The sequence below is a fragment of the Tamandua tetradactyla genome, chromosome 3 (genome assembly GCF_023851605.1).
Source record: "Tamandua tetradactyla isolate mTamTet1 chromosome 3, mTamTet1.pri, whole genome shotgun sequence".
NCBI lineage: Eukaryota > Metazoa > Chordata > Mammalia > Pilosa > Myrmecophagidae > Tamandua > Tamandua tetradactyla.
Window position 1 is genome coordinate 191,717,157 of NC_135329.1, and position 15,805 is coordinate 191,732,961.

General features: G+C 42.7%; 1 protein-coding gene across 1 annotated transcript in view; it reads right to left on the reverse strand.

Annotated features, from left to right (window-relative positions):
* MARCHF4 (membrane associated ring-CH-type finger 4) overlaps window positions 1–15,805 on the reverse strand; it is a 100,951-nt gene that overhangs the window by 43,417 nt on the left and 41,729 nt on the right. The gene's annotated exons all lie outside the window — the stretch shown is intronic.

Below are 15,805 nucleotides of genomic sequence, written 5' to 3' on the forward strand. Positions count from 1 at the left end.
GCATGGTGGGGCCCCTTGTGAGTGAGGCTATGGATGGCAACGCTAGAGCTCCAGATGTCCAAAGTGGGTGCATTAATGATGATGTAAGTGATAAAGAAGAAACTCTGGGAATAAATTGGGTGGGAACCTACTTTTGAGCTCGGGCTCCTCCACTTGTCACTTTCTGTTTCTCTCTTGGCCTCAGTTGTCTCACTGGAGGGGTTGGATTAAATAATCTCCACTCTCTGATCTTCTAAAATTCTAGAAATTAGACAAAGGCCCCATGGATGCAAACAACTGAGTACGGGACTGCAGGAATTGCTTGAAAGTGAATGAAGGTAAAGTTCAAGAAGCAGGAGCTTTCTGTGATACTCCACGGCCAGGTCAAGAGGTTGCCTGCAAGTGGCACCACCAACTACTGGAAGTCCTCTGCTCAGCTCAGGGCCCCGAGACGGTACCCAGAAAGAGATCAACTGGGTTGTGCATCTGCTGCAGAGAAGAGGGAGCAACATGTATCCATGGGAGTGCTGGGGGCTCTGAAAAGATTTGTTCCCTAGATTGGAGAAGGTGGAATTTCTATGGCTCACCCAAAGACACTTTTTTTTTGTATGCCATATGGTGGGGTCACATTTCATTATTTTTCCATGTGAAAATCATTTGTAGAACCATTTTGTTGAATTTTTGTTTGCTCATTTTTTTTGTTTCTTTGTTTTGCTTTTTTGTTTTTTGGGAAGTACATGGACTGGGAATTGAACTCAGGTCTCTCGCATGGCAGGCAAGAACCAAAGTCACTTTTAAAGAGTGTTCTAGTTTGCTGGCTGCCAGAATGCAATCTACCAGAAACAGAATGGCTTTTAAAAAGGGGAATTTAATAAGTTGCTAGTTTACAGTTCTAAGGCCGAGAAAATGTCCCAATTAAAACAAGTCTATAGAAATTCCCAATCTAAGGCACACAGTGAGAGACACCTTGGTTCAAGAAGGGTGATGAAGTTCAGGGTTTCTCTCTCAAGTGGAAGAGCACATGGCGAGCACAGTCAGAGTTTCTCTCTCAACAAGAAAGGCACATGGTGAACACAGCATCATCTGCTAGCTTCTTCTCCTGGCTTCCTGTTTCATGAAGCTCCCCAGGAGGCATTTTCCTTCTTCATCTCCAAAGGTTGCTGGCTGGTGGACTCTGCTTCTCGTGGCTATGTCGTTCTGCATTGCTCTCTCTGAATCTCTTTCATTCTCCAAAATGTTTCCTCTTTTTTTTCGGACTCCAGTAAACCAATCAAGACCCACCCAAATGGGTGGAGACATGTGGTCACCTAATCCAGTTTAACAACCACTCTTGACTAAATCACATCATCCAGGGAGATGATCTGATTACAGTTTCAAACATACAGTATTGAATAGGGATTATTCTACCTTTATGAAATGGGATTTTGATTAAAACATGACTTTTCTAGGGGGCATACATTCTTTTAAACCAGCACAAAGAGCATCCAATTCACTTCCTCATGCCCTTGGCCACTAAGGAAGTGTCTCATCTTTTATTTGGCTTCTCAGCTACATAAACTCCTAGCATGAGCTCCTTCGGCATGAAGACATAAGCACTCTTCTTAAGGTATTGAATGGAGTGTCTATTACTGTAAATATAAGTCAGCTTTCTGGTCTCTATTTTGGTTTCCTTGGCCTGACTCACTTCTTTTCAGAATATGGTTATTCAGAGTAAAACATCATTTAATCAAGGTTCTGGATTTGTAAAACCAAATCCTGATTTTGCAGCAGAGGGGGAGAAGCTGTTTGTGATGACCAAGGGCAAATATAATAGCTTTCATGAGCCCAATTTTGCAGAGTAGGGGCAAAATTCCTTGTAAGGTTGGTTGCTCCTTCTCTTCTCCTCCTCTTTTTCCTTCCACCTTATCCAATCAAAAAAGGTGCAATATTCTTGACATGTACCTGACATAAGGTAAATACCATGAATTTTTCTATTTTATTCTGTTGTCTTTGTTTTCAATCTGTACATTCCCATCAGCCAGGTCTGTCTTAGTGTAAAACACATTGGTAGATTCCACGTAAACCACTTAACTGAACCCAAACATTCCATATATGCCACCCTTAATCATTTGTCAACCTCTCGGTGATGGGGAGCTCGTTGCCTCACAAGTCAACCCACTGGACTTTTTTTTTAAGTTTTGATCAATAAATGCTTGCTGGAGGAGTGGGAAAATATTAGATTACAAACCTCAGGAGAGCAAGACTGTGTGAAGAGGCATTCATAACGATTTGCAGATGATCAGGGTATGCGGTGATGCATGACAATGCTGGAGTGAGTTTTATTCATGTGGAGCCAGGAAAGGAGACAGGCAGATGCAAGTTTAAGGTTGGGCATGCAATCTGCCTGAATGTTCATGTGGCCATAGCACACGGCCTGAATGGGAATGCCGTTTCCCATCACCTCTGCTACAATTTCTTTCATCACCTGCTCAACCTTCCTCTTCTGGAGTAAGTCCCTATCCCTATTGCCCACAAGCATCATCCCTGCCCTGGCACTAACCTTGAGAGAAATATGTCAGAGGCAAGAAAGATGGAGGAAAGGCAGAGAAGAGGAGGAGAACATGGGATAAAAGAGCCAGCCTGGGGGGCCTTGAAGCTGCCAAAAGACTCAACAAGAAGAGTGGTGGGGGCGGGCCGCGGTGGCTCAGCGGGCAAAGTGCTTGCCTGCTATGCCGGAGGACCTCGGTTCGATTCCCGGCCCCAGCCCATGTAACAAAAACGGAGAAACAGAATACAATAAAAAACAAGAAAATGTTTAAAAATGTTTCCCTTTCTTCCTTCCTTCCTTCCTTCTATCCTTCCTTCCTTCTCTCTGTCTTTAAAAAAAAAAAAAAAAAAAAAGAAGAGTGGTGGACTGGGTGGGCAAGCCCCTTATTGCCCCAGCCAAGCCAGCACTTGTCCACAGACTCAGACTGGATGCCAAGGAGCTCCAGTTCTGAGACCATTTGCCCTGGCTCCTCTCAGCCCAGAGTTATCATAGGCTCAGATGGAAACTGGGCAACTTGTGCTGCAGATGGTCCCCGGTGGTCCTGGTCATGCAGAAAGCATTCAGGGCTGGTGTCATTGTCAATCATTTCCTGGTATGAAGCCTTTCCATTTTGCCTGAGCCCCTCAGAGGACTGAGAAGGCATGAACCTCCAAGAATGGAGGCAGTCTGTACACATCTTGTCTTAGCTCTCTCAATGTAACTGCTCTCCTTTCTCACCAGGACATCTTTACACATCTCCCTAAATACACCTTGCCTTCCTTTCACCTAAAAACTTTCATAATAGAAATTATCATCACCGTCCTCATCCTCACGGTACAGATTGTTTTGATTTCACCATTTGGACTCCAAGGGCATTTTGATTCTTTATTGACAAATGCAAAATTTTCATCAGAATTATGTCTGCATGGATAAACCCTCATTGAAAATGTATTTTCCAAAGAGAAATCCATTTAAGCCAAATTAATTTTTTAATCAGTTTTTTAAAAATATAGAGCAGTTAAGTTACTGTCAATTTTTTCCATTCTCATTTAATGTTATTGAAACTTTTCATTGGGACAAATCATTTTATAGCTAAAATATGCATTAAACGATTGGTTAGTTGATCTATATGGGGTCTACATCAAGATTTACTAATTACAGCTTCTGGTCATTGAAATTTTCCTTTTATGACTTTTTAATCCTTCTGATCTAATTTTTCTAGATGACAATTTACAAATCTGAATTTTATCAAGAAACAGCATTTTCTGTTCAGATTTTAATAAATCATAAATTTTACTAAAGGCAGTTTTAACCACTATCAGTTTTATCTTGTACTGAATGTTTCTAAACATCCTCGAAGTAAAATGCTATGTAATAGAAAGGATACTTTCTGAACTGCCCAGTACATAAGGGCATTAAATCAACAGTATCTCATTTAATCCTACAACAGTCCTGAAGGGTGAGTTTTAAGATCCCCATTTTACAGATAAGCAAACTGAGGCTGAGAGAACCACTTGCCCGATGTCATACAGCAGATACGTGATGGACTTGGGAATTGAAAACTAAGCCTTAGGATGCTAAAAGCCCATGTTTTTATACTGTGCCATTCATAAATCAACTGCGTTCACTGGCTGCACACATCTCCTAGTACCTCTCGTCTTGCTCTTGTGTGTCTCCCATGTGTTCTCTGTCTCTAGGTCAGCTCTGTCTTTCTGTCTTTCATACACACATGCACACCTCATGTCTCTGACTAAGCACAGCTCATCCCCCCAACCCCCCCCCTCCAAGGCTCTGGGCCTCGAGCCTCACCCCCTCACCTCCCCTAGCAGTAACCTCCCTCTCTCCTCCCTCCTCAGTAGATCAGCCCCACTGTCATCCTAGGAGATCACCCTGGAGGAGCACTGCTTGGCAGCTTAGGTGGGTTCTCACAGCTTCACAAGCTGTGGGCCTCGAACTTCCAGTTGGGAAGCCTGAACGAGGTGGCCACGTGGTGTGTGTGGTATGTGCATGTAAGCACGTGTACCTGTGTTGTGTGTGGTGTGCATGTGTTGGTTGTGGATGTGGGGTCCCACCAAGGCAGAGGCATAGGCTGCTTGCCCGAGGCCGGGTCCTTCAGTCCTTCCACTTGCAGTGACTCACTCAGGGTCCGGCCGGCGGGCTGGGGGAGCATCAGCATGTTGTTTTATTTAGCCAGGATGAGCGTGTTTTTTCAGTGGAGCACATTCAGACAGTTTCCTTTTTTACAACAAATTACAGGGGGCTGGGAAGGAAAGGAAATGGAGGGGGAGAGGGAGGGAGGGAGGGGGGGTTTCTATTTTTAAACCTGCACCAGGCAAGAGTTATCTGGAAATTTCTTTGAGGAAGGAAGAAGAGGAGAAAAGATGGGAAGGAGGAGAGAACATGGACCCCCTCTCTCAAAGGGAGAGTGCCAGAGAATTGGGGACCATGTTTAATCTGCCACAGAAAGATAAGGGATGGAAAGAAGGTCGGTGTGGCAGGATGCAGAGTGAGAGTGCAATGTGAGAAGAGGTCAGAGAGAGGGAGGGGCCGGACCTTGTAGGCCGGTTTAGGGAACTTGAATTACCTGGCGGGGCCACAGTGTATATATGTGGAGGTCATGCACCGCGCAACTCCAGAGGGCGCCATTCCCACTGCAGTCTGAGCAAGTGCGTCCCTAGTTAAACAGAACACAATCGACATGGCCACACTGGCCCCAGGAACCACTGAAAACCATTGACTAATAGACCACCAGAGTTTTCTGTCCCACAGAGATGACATACAGGCAGCCTGAAACAGTCATCCATTTAAAGTTAAGAGCTTGGGTCTTTGCATCCTGGAAGCATCATATAGAGGTACTGTTCTAGTTTGCTAGCTGCTGGAATGCAATATACCAGAAACGGAATGGCTTTTTAAAAAGGGGAATTTAATAAGTTGCTAGTTTACAGTTTATAGGCCAAGAAAATGTCCCAATTAAAGCAAGTCTATAGAAATGTCCAATCTAAGGCATCCAGGGAAAGATACCTTGGTTCAAGAAGGCCGATGAAGTTCAGGGTTTCTCTCTCAAGTGGAAGGGCACATGGCGAACACAGTCAGAGTTTCTCTCTCACCTGGAAAGGCGCATGGTGAACATAGTGTCATCTGCTAGCTTCTTCTCCTGGCTTCCTGTTTAATGAAGCTCCCCAGGAGGCATTTTCCTTCTTCATCTCCAAAGGTTGCTGGCTGGTGGACTCTGCTTCTCGTGGCTATGTCGTTCTGCTCTGCTCTCTCTGAATCACTTTTATTCTCCAAAATGTTTCCTCTTTTATAGGACTCCAGATATTTATCAAGACCCACCCAAATGGGTGGAGACACATCTCTACCTAATCCAGTTTAACAGCCGCTCTTTGTTAAATCACATCTCCAGGGAGATGATCTAATTACAGTTTCAAACATTCAATACTGAATAGGGATTAGAAGAAATGGCTGCCTTTACAAAATGGGATTAGGATTAAAACATGGCTTTTCTAGGGTATATATGTCATTTCAAAACCAGCACAGGTACTGTCAGAGGTCACATTTGCTCCCCTTTAAAGGCAGTCATGCCCCTCAACCCAAGAAACCCAAAGGACTCTTCCTGTCTGACCGCCCTACCTGGACAATGGCAAGGGGATCCTGCTCTGCCTATTCCATTGTGTCTTCAGGAACCAGCCTTCTTTGTCCATCCCAATTTGTCTACTGGGCAGGCCCTTTCATACCCACTCCTGATTCCGCCCTGACTCCAAGGTCCAAACCAGGTTCTCCTGCCAGCCTTTTCTGTGGGCTCAGTGATTACATTTGCCCTGCTGATAGACCTGATCTTGCCTGACTCCAGTCTGACTCCATTTTGAACTGTTGCACACCTGGACAAGCTGCTGAGATTTGCCCACACCCCACTCTAGTCTTTGATGGGGACTTAGTAGAAACACAGTTACCAATGGGATCAGGTCTCTCTCTGACCTCCATTGCTCCTGATCACTGGGGGCCACGCCCTGGCACCCAGAGTGCAGGGGCACCAACCTGGAGTCGGAGGAGGAAGTGAGTAGGTAGGGTGGATGCTCAAACTTGCTACATCTGCTTCAAAAAAAGACACATTTTGAGGTCTATTGCCATCCAGATATTTAAGCTGGCTCTCAAAAAGTTGTCATCTGGAATGTAAAGTTGGAAATGAGGACAGTGGAGGAGTAGGGAGATGGGAGGGGATGAGTTGCAGGGTAAGGGTGAGCTAGCATTGAGTAGAAGAAAATGTTCTGAAGTTTTATGATATAACAGTTGTCCATGGTCCAGCCTAGGTCAGTTCTACAAAGAACTAGGATTGCTGCCCCATGTTCTCTCCACTACATAGTGATGGAGTGTCTCACAACAACCCTCAGAAAGCCTTACCAATAAATCTTAGTGATGTATTTATTTGGGTGGGCAGATTCACAAAGGGATTTGAATCTGGTCCTGAGGATCTAAAAGAAACCACAATAACCTGGAAAAAAATGCCAGGGACCAATAAAGTTAGTAGACTCTGTTTTTTGATTTTAAAAAAAAATCCTTTTTATTGTTGTTGTTATAGACCCAAGAAGAAAGGTGAAACAGAGCTAAATGGGATGAGGCTGTGAGGGGGTTGTGCATAGAAATTTCATTTTCATAAAGGAGTGTTTCACAGCTTTTCATTTAGTTAATCAAGTAAGGCTTCCTGTAAGACATGGGCTTTCCAGATCTGTTGGAAGCATCTAGAGCTGGAACAGGAGTCATATCAAGTACAACACTCAGCCTGGAGAAAGCAGAGAGGTAAGGCTGGTTGGGATGATACTGGGCAGCAACATTTGGGATATCATAAAGAGCTCTTTTTCAATTCCATACCTCCTACCCTATTAAAAGGGGCAAAGTATTCTACTCTGCTTAGATGGTCTTGTTGCTGCCTCCACCTCTTGATTCTTCCAGTTGGAAATTTCCACCAGAATCTTCCTGGTCTTGGTCATCCACCAACATGGCTGCAGAAGAGGTGGTATGATCTCTTCTCAGACCTTGCTCTGCTCTAGGAGTTCCCAACCTCCTAGCAAGCAAATATGGCAGATGACCCTCTGGATTTACCCTTCTCTAATTTTACCCTCTGCAATGAAGAGAAGAAGTTAACTCCCTTCTTCTCATTCCATGAGGTTGGAATAAGGTAAAATGGAAAGCAGGCTGGCCTAAGTTTGCCTGAAGAGAGGAGAATCATCCAATCATTGAATGATAAAATCTTAGAACAGGGTGGGATCTTGCGAGGCCATCAAGTCTAACCTTCTCATTCCCAGAGAGGAATGAAGAGGGCCAGAGTGATGATAGTACTTGCTCAAGGTCAACAGCTAATGAGTATCTGAGCTAAAACTAGAACACAGTGTTCCTTTTAAATTTGCTTTTTAAAAATTAACTTATAAGACCAGTTTGAAAGATATGTATAAAATGGATATTTATATAATCACCACCCAGTTTGAAGAAATAGAATCCTGCCCAGAAGGTCCCCACTCCCTTCCACCATGTGCCTCTTCCCAGTCATAATCTTCTCCCCTCCCAGAGGGAACCACTACACTGACTTTTCTTTTTAGTTTTGCCAAATATGTTGCATCCCTGAACAATACAATTCAATTTTACCTGCTTTTGAACTTTATTAATGGAATCAGGCTGTATGTATTTATTTTATTTTGTTTTATTTGCTCAACATGGCTTGTGAGCTTTTTCCATGTTGTCACATACAGCACTAATTTGAACATTTCATTGCTATAGAATGTTGCATTGCATAAAAATATCATAATGTATTGTCCACTCTACTGTTGACAAACATTTGGATTGTTAGTTTGGAGCTGTTAGGAATATTCTTGTACATATCTCACTATGAAGGATGGCCAAAGGAGGAAGAGGAATGAATGGAAGCAAGGTGTCCCTTTATGGCCCAATGGAAGTTTCAAACTTCCCAACAGTTATTCTCTCAGTCAGGCTCATCCTTCTCCTTCAGGAGTCTCCCCAGTGTTCCCCATGCTGTGCTTCCCAGGTAGCTTTAGTGTTGGACTGAACTAGAAGTCCTGTGCTCTAGATGTGGTCCCGATCCTTAATGGTTGAATGTGAAACTCTGAACCTTGGAAAGCCTAAGGCTTTTAGACTGACCAAAAGATGGATCACAGGCCCTCAAAAGAGGCTCCACTAGAATTTCTCTCCCCTGCTCTCTAGGAATTTACATGGAATACATGTCTAGCCCTAGTCACCATGCTTTGTCTTTTCATCCATCCTGTCTCTGGACTGTAACACTTTAAAATCCTCTCTTCTAGTTTGGCAACTCCTGTTCTGCTAGCCATGGCCTTGTACAGTAGAACACTGTTCCATGTTTATTTCAAAGACCAGGTTTTTCTCTCATCTGAACTATCCTGCAAGCCCACAATATTGTCCCATAAAGAATGCCATGTGATTCTAAGGGGGTCAACCAACATCTCTGAACCTCTCAGTCCCTTTATTAGTAAAATGGAGCTAGCAAGTCATCTTTGCCCAACTTTAGCACAGTTGTTAAGAGCCTAGCCCCTTAAAGCTAGACTTTCTAGGCTCAAATTCCAGCTCTACAACTTACTACTTAGGTGGCATTTTTCTGTATGACAAGTTCCTCTGAACCTCTCAGTTCTTTGGTGTCCTCAATTGTAAAATCAATAATCAATAACTTTATGGGGTAAAGCACTTGGAGCAGCTCTTGGTCACATAGTAAGCACTATATAAGCATCAGCTAATATTAATACTTGGGTTCATGTGATTGTTGGGAGAAACACAGGAGATGACTGTGGCAGTGAGTCATGGATCTTCTTTTGTGTCCTTGGCTGCTCAAGCAAATACCATGCAATCTGTTGGTTCAAACAATGGGAATTTATCAGCTCATGGTTTTGAGGCTAGAATAAAGTCCAAATCAAGGTGCCATCAAGGTGATGCTTTCTTCCCAAAGACTGATGTTCTGGGGCTGGCTGCCTGGGATTCTTGGCCCTGGGCTCCTCTGCCACATGCAATGCACATGGTAGCCTCTTCTGGCCTGTCCCTTCTCTTCAGCGTCCCAATGAGCTTGTGGCTTCTTGCTTCCCATGGCTTTCTCTCCTTGGTCTGAATTTCACTACTTTCATACAGGATTCAAGTAATAGAATTAAGCCCCAACCTGATTGGGTTGGGTCACACCTTAACAGAAGTAATCTCATCAAAAGGTCCTGTTTATAGTAGGTTCACACCCACAGGAATAAATGAGTTTAAGAACATTTTTTTCTGGGGTATCATGCAGCTCCAAACCACCATAGATATCACGGGCGAAGACCCTGTTAGTACAAGTCCTAAGAAATAGGTCAGTTCAACACCCTCTGGATGGGAGTGGACACTCTTTGGAGTCTAAAGGATCTCAGTTTAAGTCCCAGCTCTGCTATTTCCTGGCTGGATGACCTTGAACAAGTTACCTAAGTGAGGATTTTATTTCCTGCCTTGCGGGAATAATTATGAGAATTAAATGGGACAAGTGGATGAAGCGGCTGGCCCACTTCATGTCAGTTTTCTGTCCCTTCACAAGGCTCTACCCCATTGTAAACAATGCCTGATGGTTGTTAGATGGAGTCCTACTCCTTAAGAGTAAGATTCGGTGGTTTGCAGATGAAGGCGGGGCTGCAGGAACTTCCCGCCTCTAGCTCAGGACGTGCATGAGGCACACAAGTGCAGGTGACATTTACGCTGGGAGGCTCCCGGCGGAGTTGCTCCGTCAGACATCCACTGCGCCTCATTATGGGATCTGTCAGTGCCTGCCTCATAGAGAGCAGGGCATGTAGTGCTGCTTCCAGGGAAGGATGTTTATAAGCAATTAATAATGATTAATAATGCACTGTGTAAATCATCATTGGGGTTTACAGCTATTATCATTCCTTGGCAGAACCAGGTCAGGGATGAAAGGGAGAAGACAAATGAGGGTGCTGCATTTGCTTACAGCACCGGGGGCTGGTCTTCCAGCTGTGCTCCCCAGCGCCTGGGGGCTTGGCAGGGGTGACTCAAGGCCCTCCCCCACCCCACTCCATTTCCACCACCAACTTCACTCTGAGTTGCTTCATTTTAAATCTGCTTTATATATTGGAGTTCCACTTGATCATTGTTTCATTTGATTATTAGGTTCTGCTGATTAAAAACAAAAGTTTGAAAACTAATGCATGAAACACAGTTAAGAACTGGGATTTTGTTAGATGCTGATTTCATTTTGATACCAACTTAGAGTTTTCCTATTACGCAGAGGGTGATTTAAAAGTATTCGTACAACACAGAGTAATTATGAGGCTTCCTGGCATTTTCAAGTCATGGTCCAGTTTGCACGATGCTGTTGATCACGTCTCTTATTTGAGTCTGGCGATAACCCAGTGAGCTACTCAGGACAAGGGCTGTTCCCCCATTAGTAGATGAGGACAGCGGGGCTAGAGGGGCACAGGGAGTTTCACAGGGAGATGAAAACCTTTTTGGGGACAGGGTCTGTACGGCTCTGGGTGATGGTGACAATGACATTAATCACACAGGGAACAATATTTAGGTGCCTATTCTCGTCCGGTCCTGTGCAAAGAACTTTAGTTATTATCTCCCTTGGTTCTTATGACAACCCTATGAGGAATGTAATATGGGTAAACTGAGGCTCTGTGTCAATGTGTGATTTGCTCAAGTTCACACAGCATTTACCTTGAACCTAACTGTAAGAAAATGATAAAACAATTCAAATTGAAAGATAGCCTACAAAATAACTTGCCTCAAAAAATGTCAATGTTCTGATAAGCAAAGTTGGGGAAGCTCAACCAGGTGGAGGAGGGACAGCTATACAGGCCATTATGGGGACAATTGGAGATATTTGAATGTAGACAATAGATTAGATTTTAGCATTGTAGCAATGCTAAATTTCTTGGGTTTGATCATTGTATTGTGTGTAAGAGAATATGTTTGTTTTTAGGAGATCCATAAAGAAATATTTAGAGGTAAAGTATCATGAAGTCTGCAACTTACTCTCAAATGGTTTAGGGAAATTTTTACCTAAATGATAGATAGATGATAGATAAAGATAGATAGATAGATAGATAGATAGATAGATAGATAGATAGATAGATAGATAGATAGATAGATATAGATAATGTGTATATATGTTTATCTACAAGTACACAATGTTCCAAAATGGTGAATCAGGTAAAGGGTACTATTCTTTCAAACTTTCTATGTGTTTCAATGTCTTTAAAATAAAAAGATGGGGAAAATATTTTTTTAAAAAGGAAAAAGAATCAGGCACACAGAGACCCTGCTCTGGAGTCCATGCCTTGGTCCCTAAAATAGCCAAAAATGCTTGTTTCTTGTAGTTCGTCCCTGAAAGCTGATGATGGGCCCAAGTAATCTAAGAAAACTGGACAGGAAAGTCCTACGTGCACATGCCTGATCCTGTTTAATATGTGACTCATGAGCCAGGCCTGCACTTTGCTTCTTGAACACTGTGTTGTGATCCTCCATCATTTGTCCCCGACAGTCCCCAAAAAGGATTTTGCAGGTTGACAGAGAAGCCTAGACTATGACGTTTGCATCGTGCCCAGACAGTTATATTTCATTCATAGCTCATTGACCTGAGCTAAAAAAAGGAAAACCACTTGATATAGCCAGCTTCTAATCTTCCAGGGGCTGATCCTGGTTTGGTTCCAATTATACAGCTTGCTTAGCTACTCCTGGAACCCGTTCCCAACTTTTCCTAAGCCTTTCAGAAAGTTATGGACATTCAAACCCTTTCATGGTTGTTCTTCACATCTGCTTCTTGTAAATGGCAGAGACAAAGTATTTGGGGAAGGAAGACAGTGGTGATCATGGTTAAAATGAAGTCTCAGGACTATTCATAGATTTCCATCTCCTTGCCTCTTGCTCCATCCTCACCCCATAAGCATGAAAAACGAAGAGTTGATTCTAATGGAAATGTATCTTTATAGAGCATCTGGTTCTGGAGATCCTATGACACTTTACAGATGGTTTCTGGAAAACCTAATTAATCCTCACACTGTGTAAGGGAAGAAGGTTTGATCTAAATTGACTCTGAAGATTTAGAATAAGAAGGGCGGAAATCCTAGCAGGAGGAATTTAAGCTAGAGGAGAAGGAGAATTACCAGATGGTACACATGAAAGAGATTTCTAAGGGTGGCTGCTACATCTCTTTCCCCAAAAGATTTTGAACTTGGGAAAGAACCCCTTTTTTGTAGATACAGAACCCTTTCCATTCCATATTCTGTTCAGCCCATATGGTCCCAGGTGGGTACACATAACCTGGTCTAACCAATGGAAGGACTCGTACCCTGAAGGACAGTGATTGGTTTAGGAATCAGTCACATGACCCAAACTACCAAAGGAGGTCTTCCCTAGGATTTTGCTTAAGCTCTGGGGAGGATACTATCTTAGTCTAAGTTCCTAAGTTGTAAGTTCAAAAGAAACTCCAGGTTGTCAGAGACCATCTTGTTTCCAAATGAAGAGATCTGTTTAGCTGCAGCCAGACTTAGCTACATAGAACCAAGAGCTGGAAAATCAAACAGAGCCCTTGGCTCCAGGCATGCTGCAGCCAGTTCCTTTCAGCTTTTCTATTATTTGGCCAATGCATTTCAAATTTTGCCTAATAAAGTTTCTGTTGACTTTCTATCCATTGCATATAAAATAATGCTAATTTATCCCCATTTCCCTGATCCCATCTCATATACAAACATACATCACCTGTCTTGAGTGGCTTTGGTGCCTTCCTGTATAAAAGTGAGGCAATGGCAAGGAGAGCAGAGAATGACTTAATGATATCTCCAGGATTCTTCTCCCCATTTTATGATGGGTGAAACACAGAATCATTGGCTTAACCTAACAACTCCAACCTCTCAACACTACCACACCCCTCTCAGCATTGCCACCAAGTGGGCGCCCAGCCTTGGCTCCAGGGATGGGTAATTCTACTCTCTAAGGATACCCTTCCACTTTGAGACACTTTTAACCATTAGACTGTTCTTTTTCTATAATGAACTAAAATCTACTCTTCTATTTTCTATAGCCATTGGTCCTGCCTTCTGAGTGGCACAGAGCAAGTGTGCTCTCTTTTCTTCATGACACTCCTTTGGGTATACTTGTGGGCAGCCAGACTGGCTTCCTGCTCCTGCCTATGTATTCCAGCCATCCTTCATGTAACAGGATTTTAAGTTGCTTCATATAGTCTCTCCTTTATTTACCCATTTCTGGCAGTTTTTGCTCTTAAGGGTTTCATCCTGGTGTTAGGCTGACAAGAGAGGCAGACAGCAGGTCTCTTACTTTCTTTTTGGACTCCATACTTCTGCAAGTATAGCCGAAGATCACATTAGCACCGCCAGTGGATAGGAGAGAAGGAGAAGGGGAAGGATTTTTTAATAAAGAAGTAATAGATGCTTGTTGTAAATAATTCAGAAAATATTAAGAAGGAAACAAAATATCACCTACAATCCTATCACCTAGAGATAAGCACTGTTAACACTTTGTTACCACTCTGCTAAACTTTTTCCCGTAACAATATAAATACAATTAAAATTTGAAATTGATCTCTGGATACATATTAGAATCATGAGTCTATCTCTATGTCATTAAATCATCTATGGAAACTTCCTGGGTAATAATTCCATAATGGTCCATACCGTGGCTGGTTCTTGATTTTTTAAATCCTGACCTTATTGCTAAACAGGTTTTCTCACATCATTTCAATAAATAACCATACAATGAGAATTTTTACCCAAGATTTCTAGAAGATTAGGGTTCAGCAGGTATAAACATTTGTAAGAGTCTTGTTTCTTTCTGGCAAATTCCATTCTAGAAACTTCATATCCACGTATTCTCCCAGCAGTATTGTATGATGCACTTGTCTTATCATATTCTGCTCAACATTATCATAACTTCTTATATTGCAGCCAATTTATTAAGCTATCTAATTTCTGTTTTAAGTTGCTTTCTTCTGATTATTCATGAAGCTGAATATTTTTAGGTTTATTAAACAATTTTTAAATGGAACAAAACCGATTCCTCTTTCATGACTTCTATTGTTTTTTGAGGCAAATGGTATCTAATTGCTGTTTTAAACTGCATTCCTCTGATTATTAGTAAAGTTGAACATTTTTAGGTTTATAAAACAGTTCTTAAATGGAGCAAAGTTGCTTTCTCTTGTGACTTCTTCCATTAAATTACTTTCATAAATTGGAAAAGAAATTACTGATTTTAAATTTCAAAAACTGAAAGTCATGACCTCCCTTGACCTGCTGTGAAGCTGCCATGGCTTCAGGGGTCCATTTCCGCGGAGCAAAGGACATGCAGTGTGAGGCAGCTCTTGTAAACTTCGAAAACCCAAGTAAGCAAAGCTTGCCATCCTTCTGTCTCTCACTCCCTCTCTCTCTTGTTCTCACTCACACCTGTCAGATGTGTCCTCCCGAGACAGGGAAAAGATGCTGCTGAGAAGTCCAGTGCCTGGGGCTGCCGAGGGAGCATCGATGCTTCAAGACCTCCAGAGCTGATGTGCAGATCATACGAAGTACATCAAGGCTATCTGATTCCCTTGCCATTTAAATGATTTGAATCCGCCAGTAAATACCATTAATTAAGGATCTACTCTGGGTTAAGTGCTGAAATGAGCATTATGGGAAGCACTTAGTGCTGAGGCACTGTGGAGAAAGGAAAACCACTGTGGACAGAGGAGATGCTGGGGCTGGAGGACAGCGATAGTGTCTACTGCCCTCCTGACTGCTACACTTTGTTGCTTGGTCCAGGGAAAATGGGGATTAGAGGAGACCAGCCTGCCTTAGAGCTGCGTGTTATAATCACAAGAGACCAGCCTGCCTTAGAGCTGCGTGTTATAATCATAAGACACTATTCTGGAAAAGTTTAAATTAGAGCTTTCGTTTATCCAAATAAATTATGGATGGATTTAATGTTCAACAACTTTGAACAAATACCTTCTGTATACTTGCTCTGGGCCAGCTACTGTGCTGGGTGCTGGGAATGCAAAACACACGATTTCTGACCTCGTGGAGTTTATAGTCTAGTGGAGGATACAGATGTTGAAGAAATAGACAAAATCTTTAACTACAGTTCTTGATTAAAACTCTGAAGGAAAACTATTGGGTGCTAAAAGAAAGAAGAATGGGGGTTGGGAGAACCTTCTTTAGGCTTTACAGCCAGGAAAGGTCTCCCTGAGGAGATGATATTTAATCTGAGATTTGAGGAATGAGAAGGAGCCACCCAGTTGAAGAGTGGGGAGAGATTATTCCAGGCAGGAGTCAAAAGAGC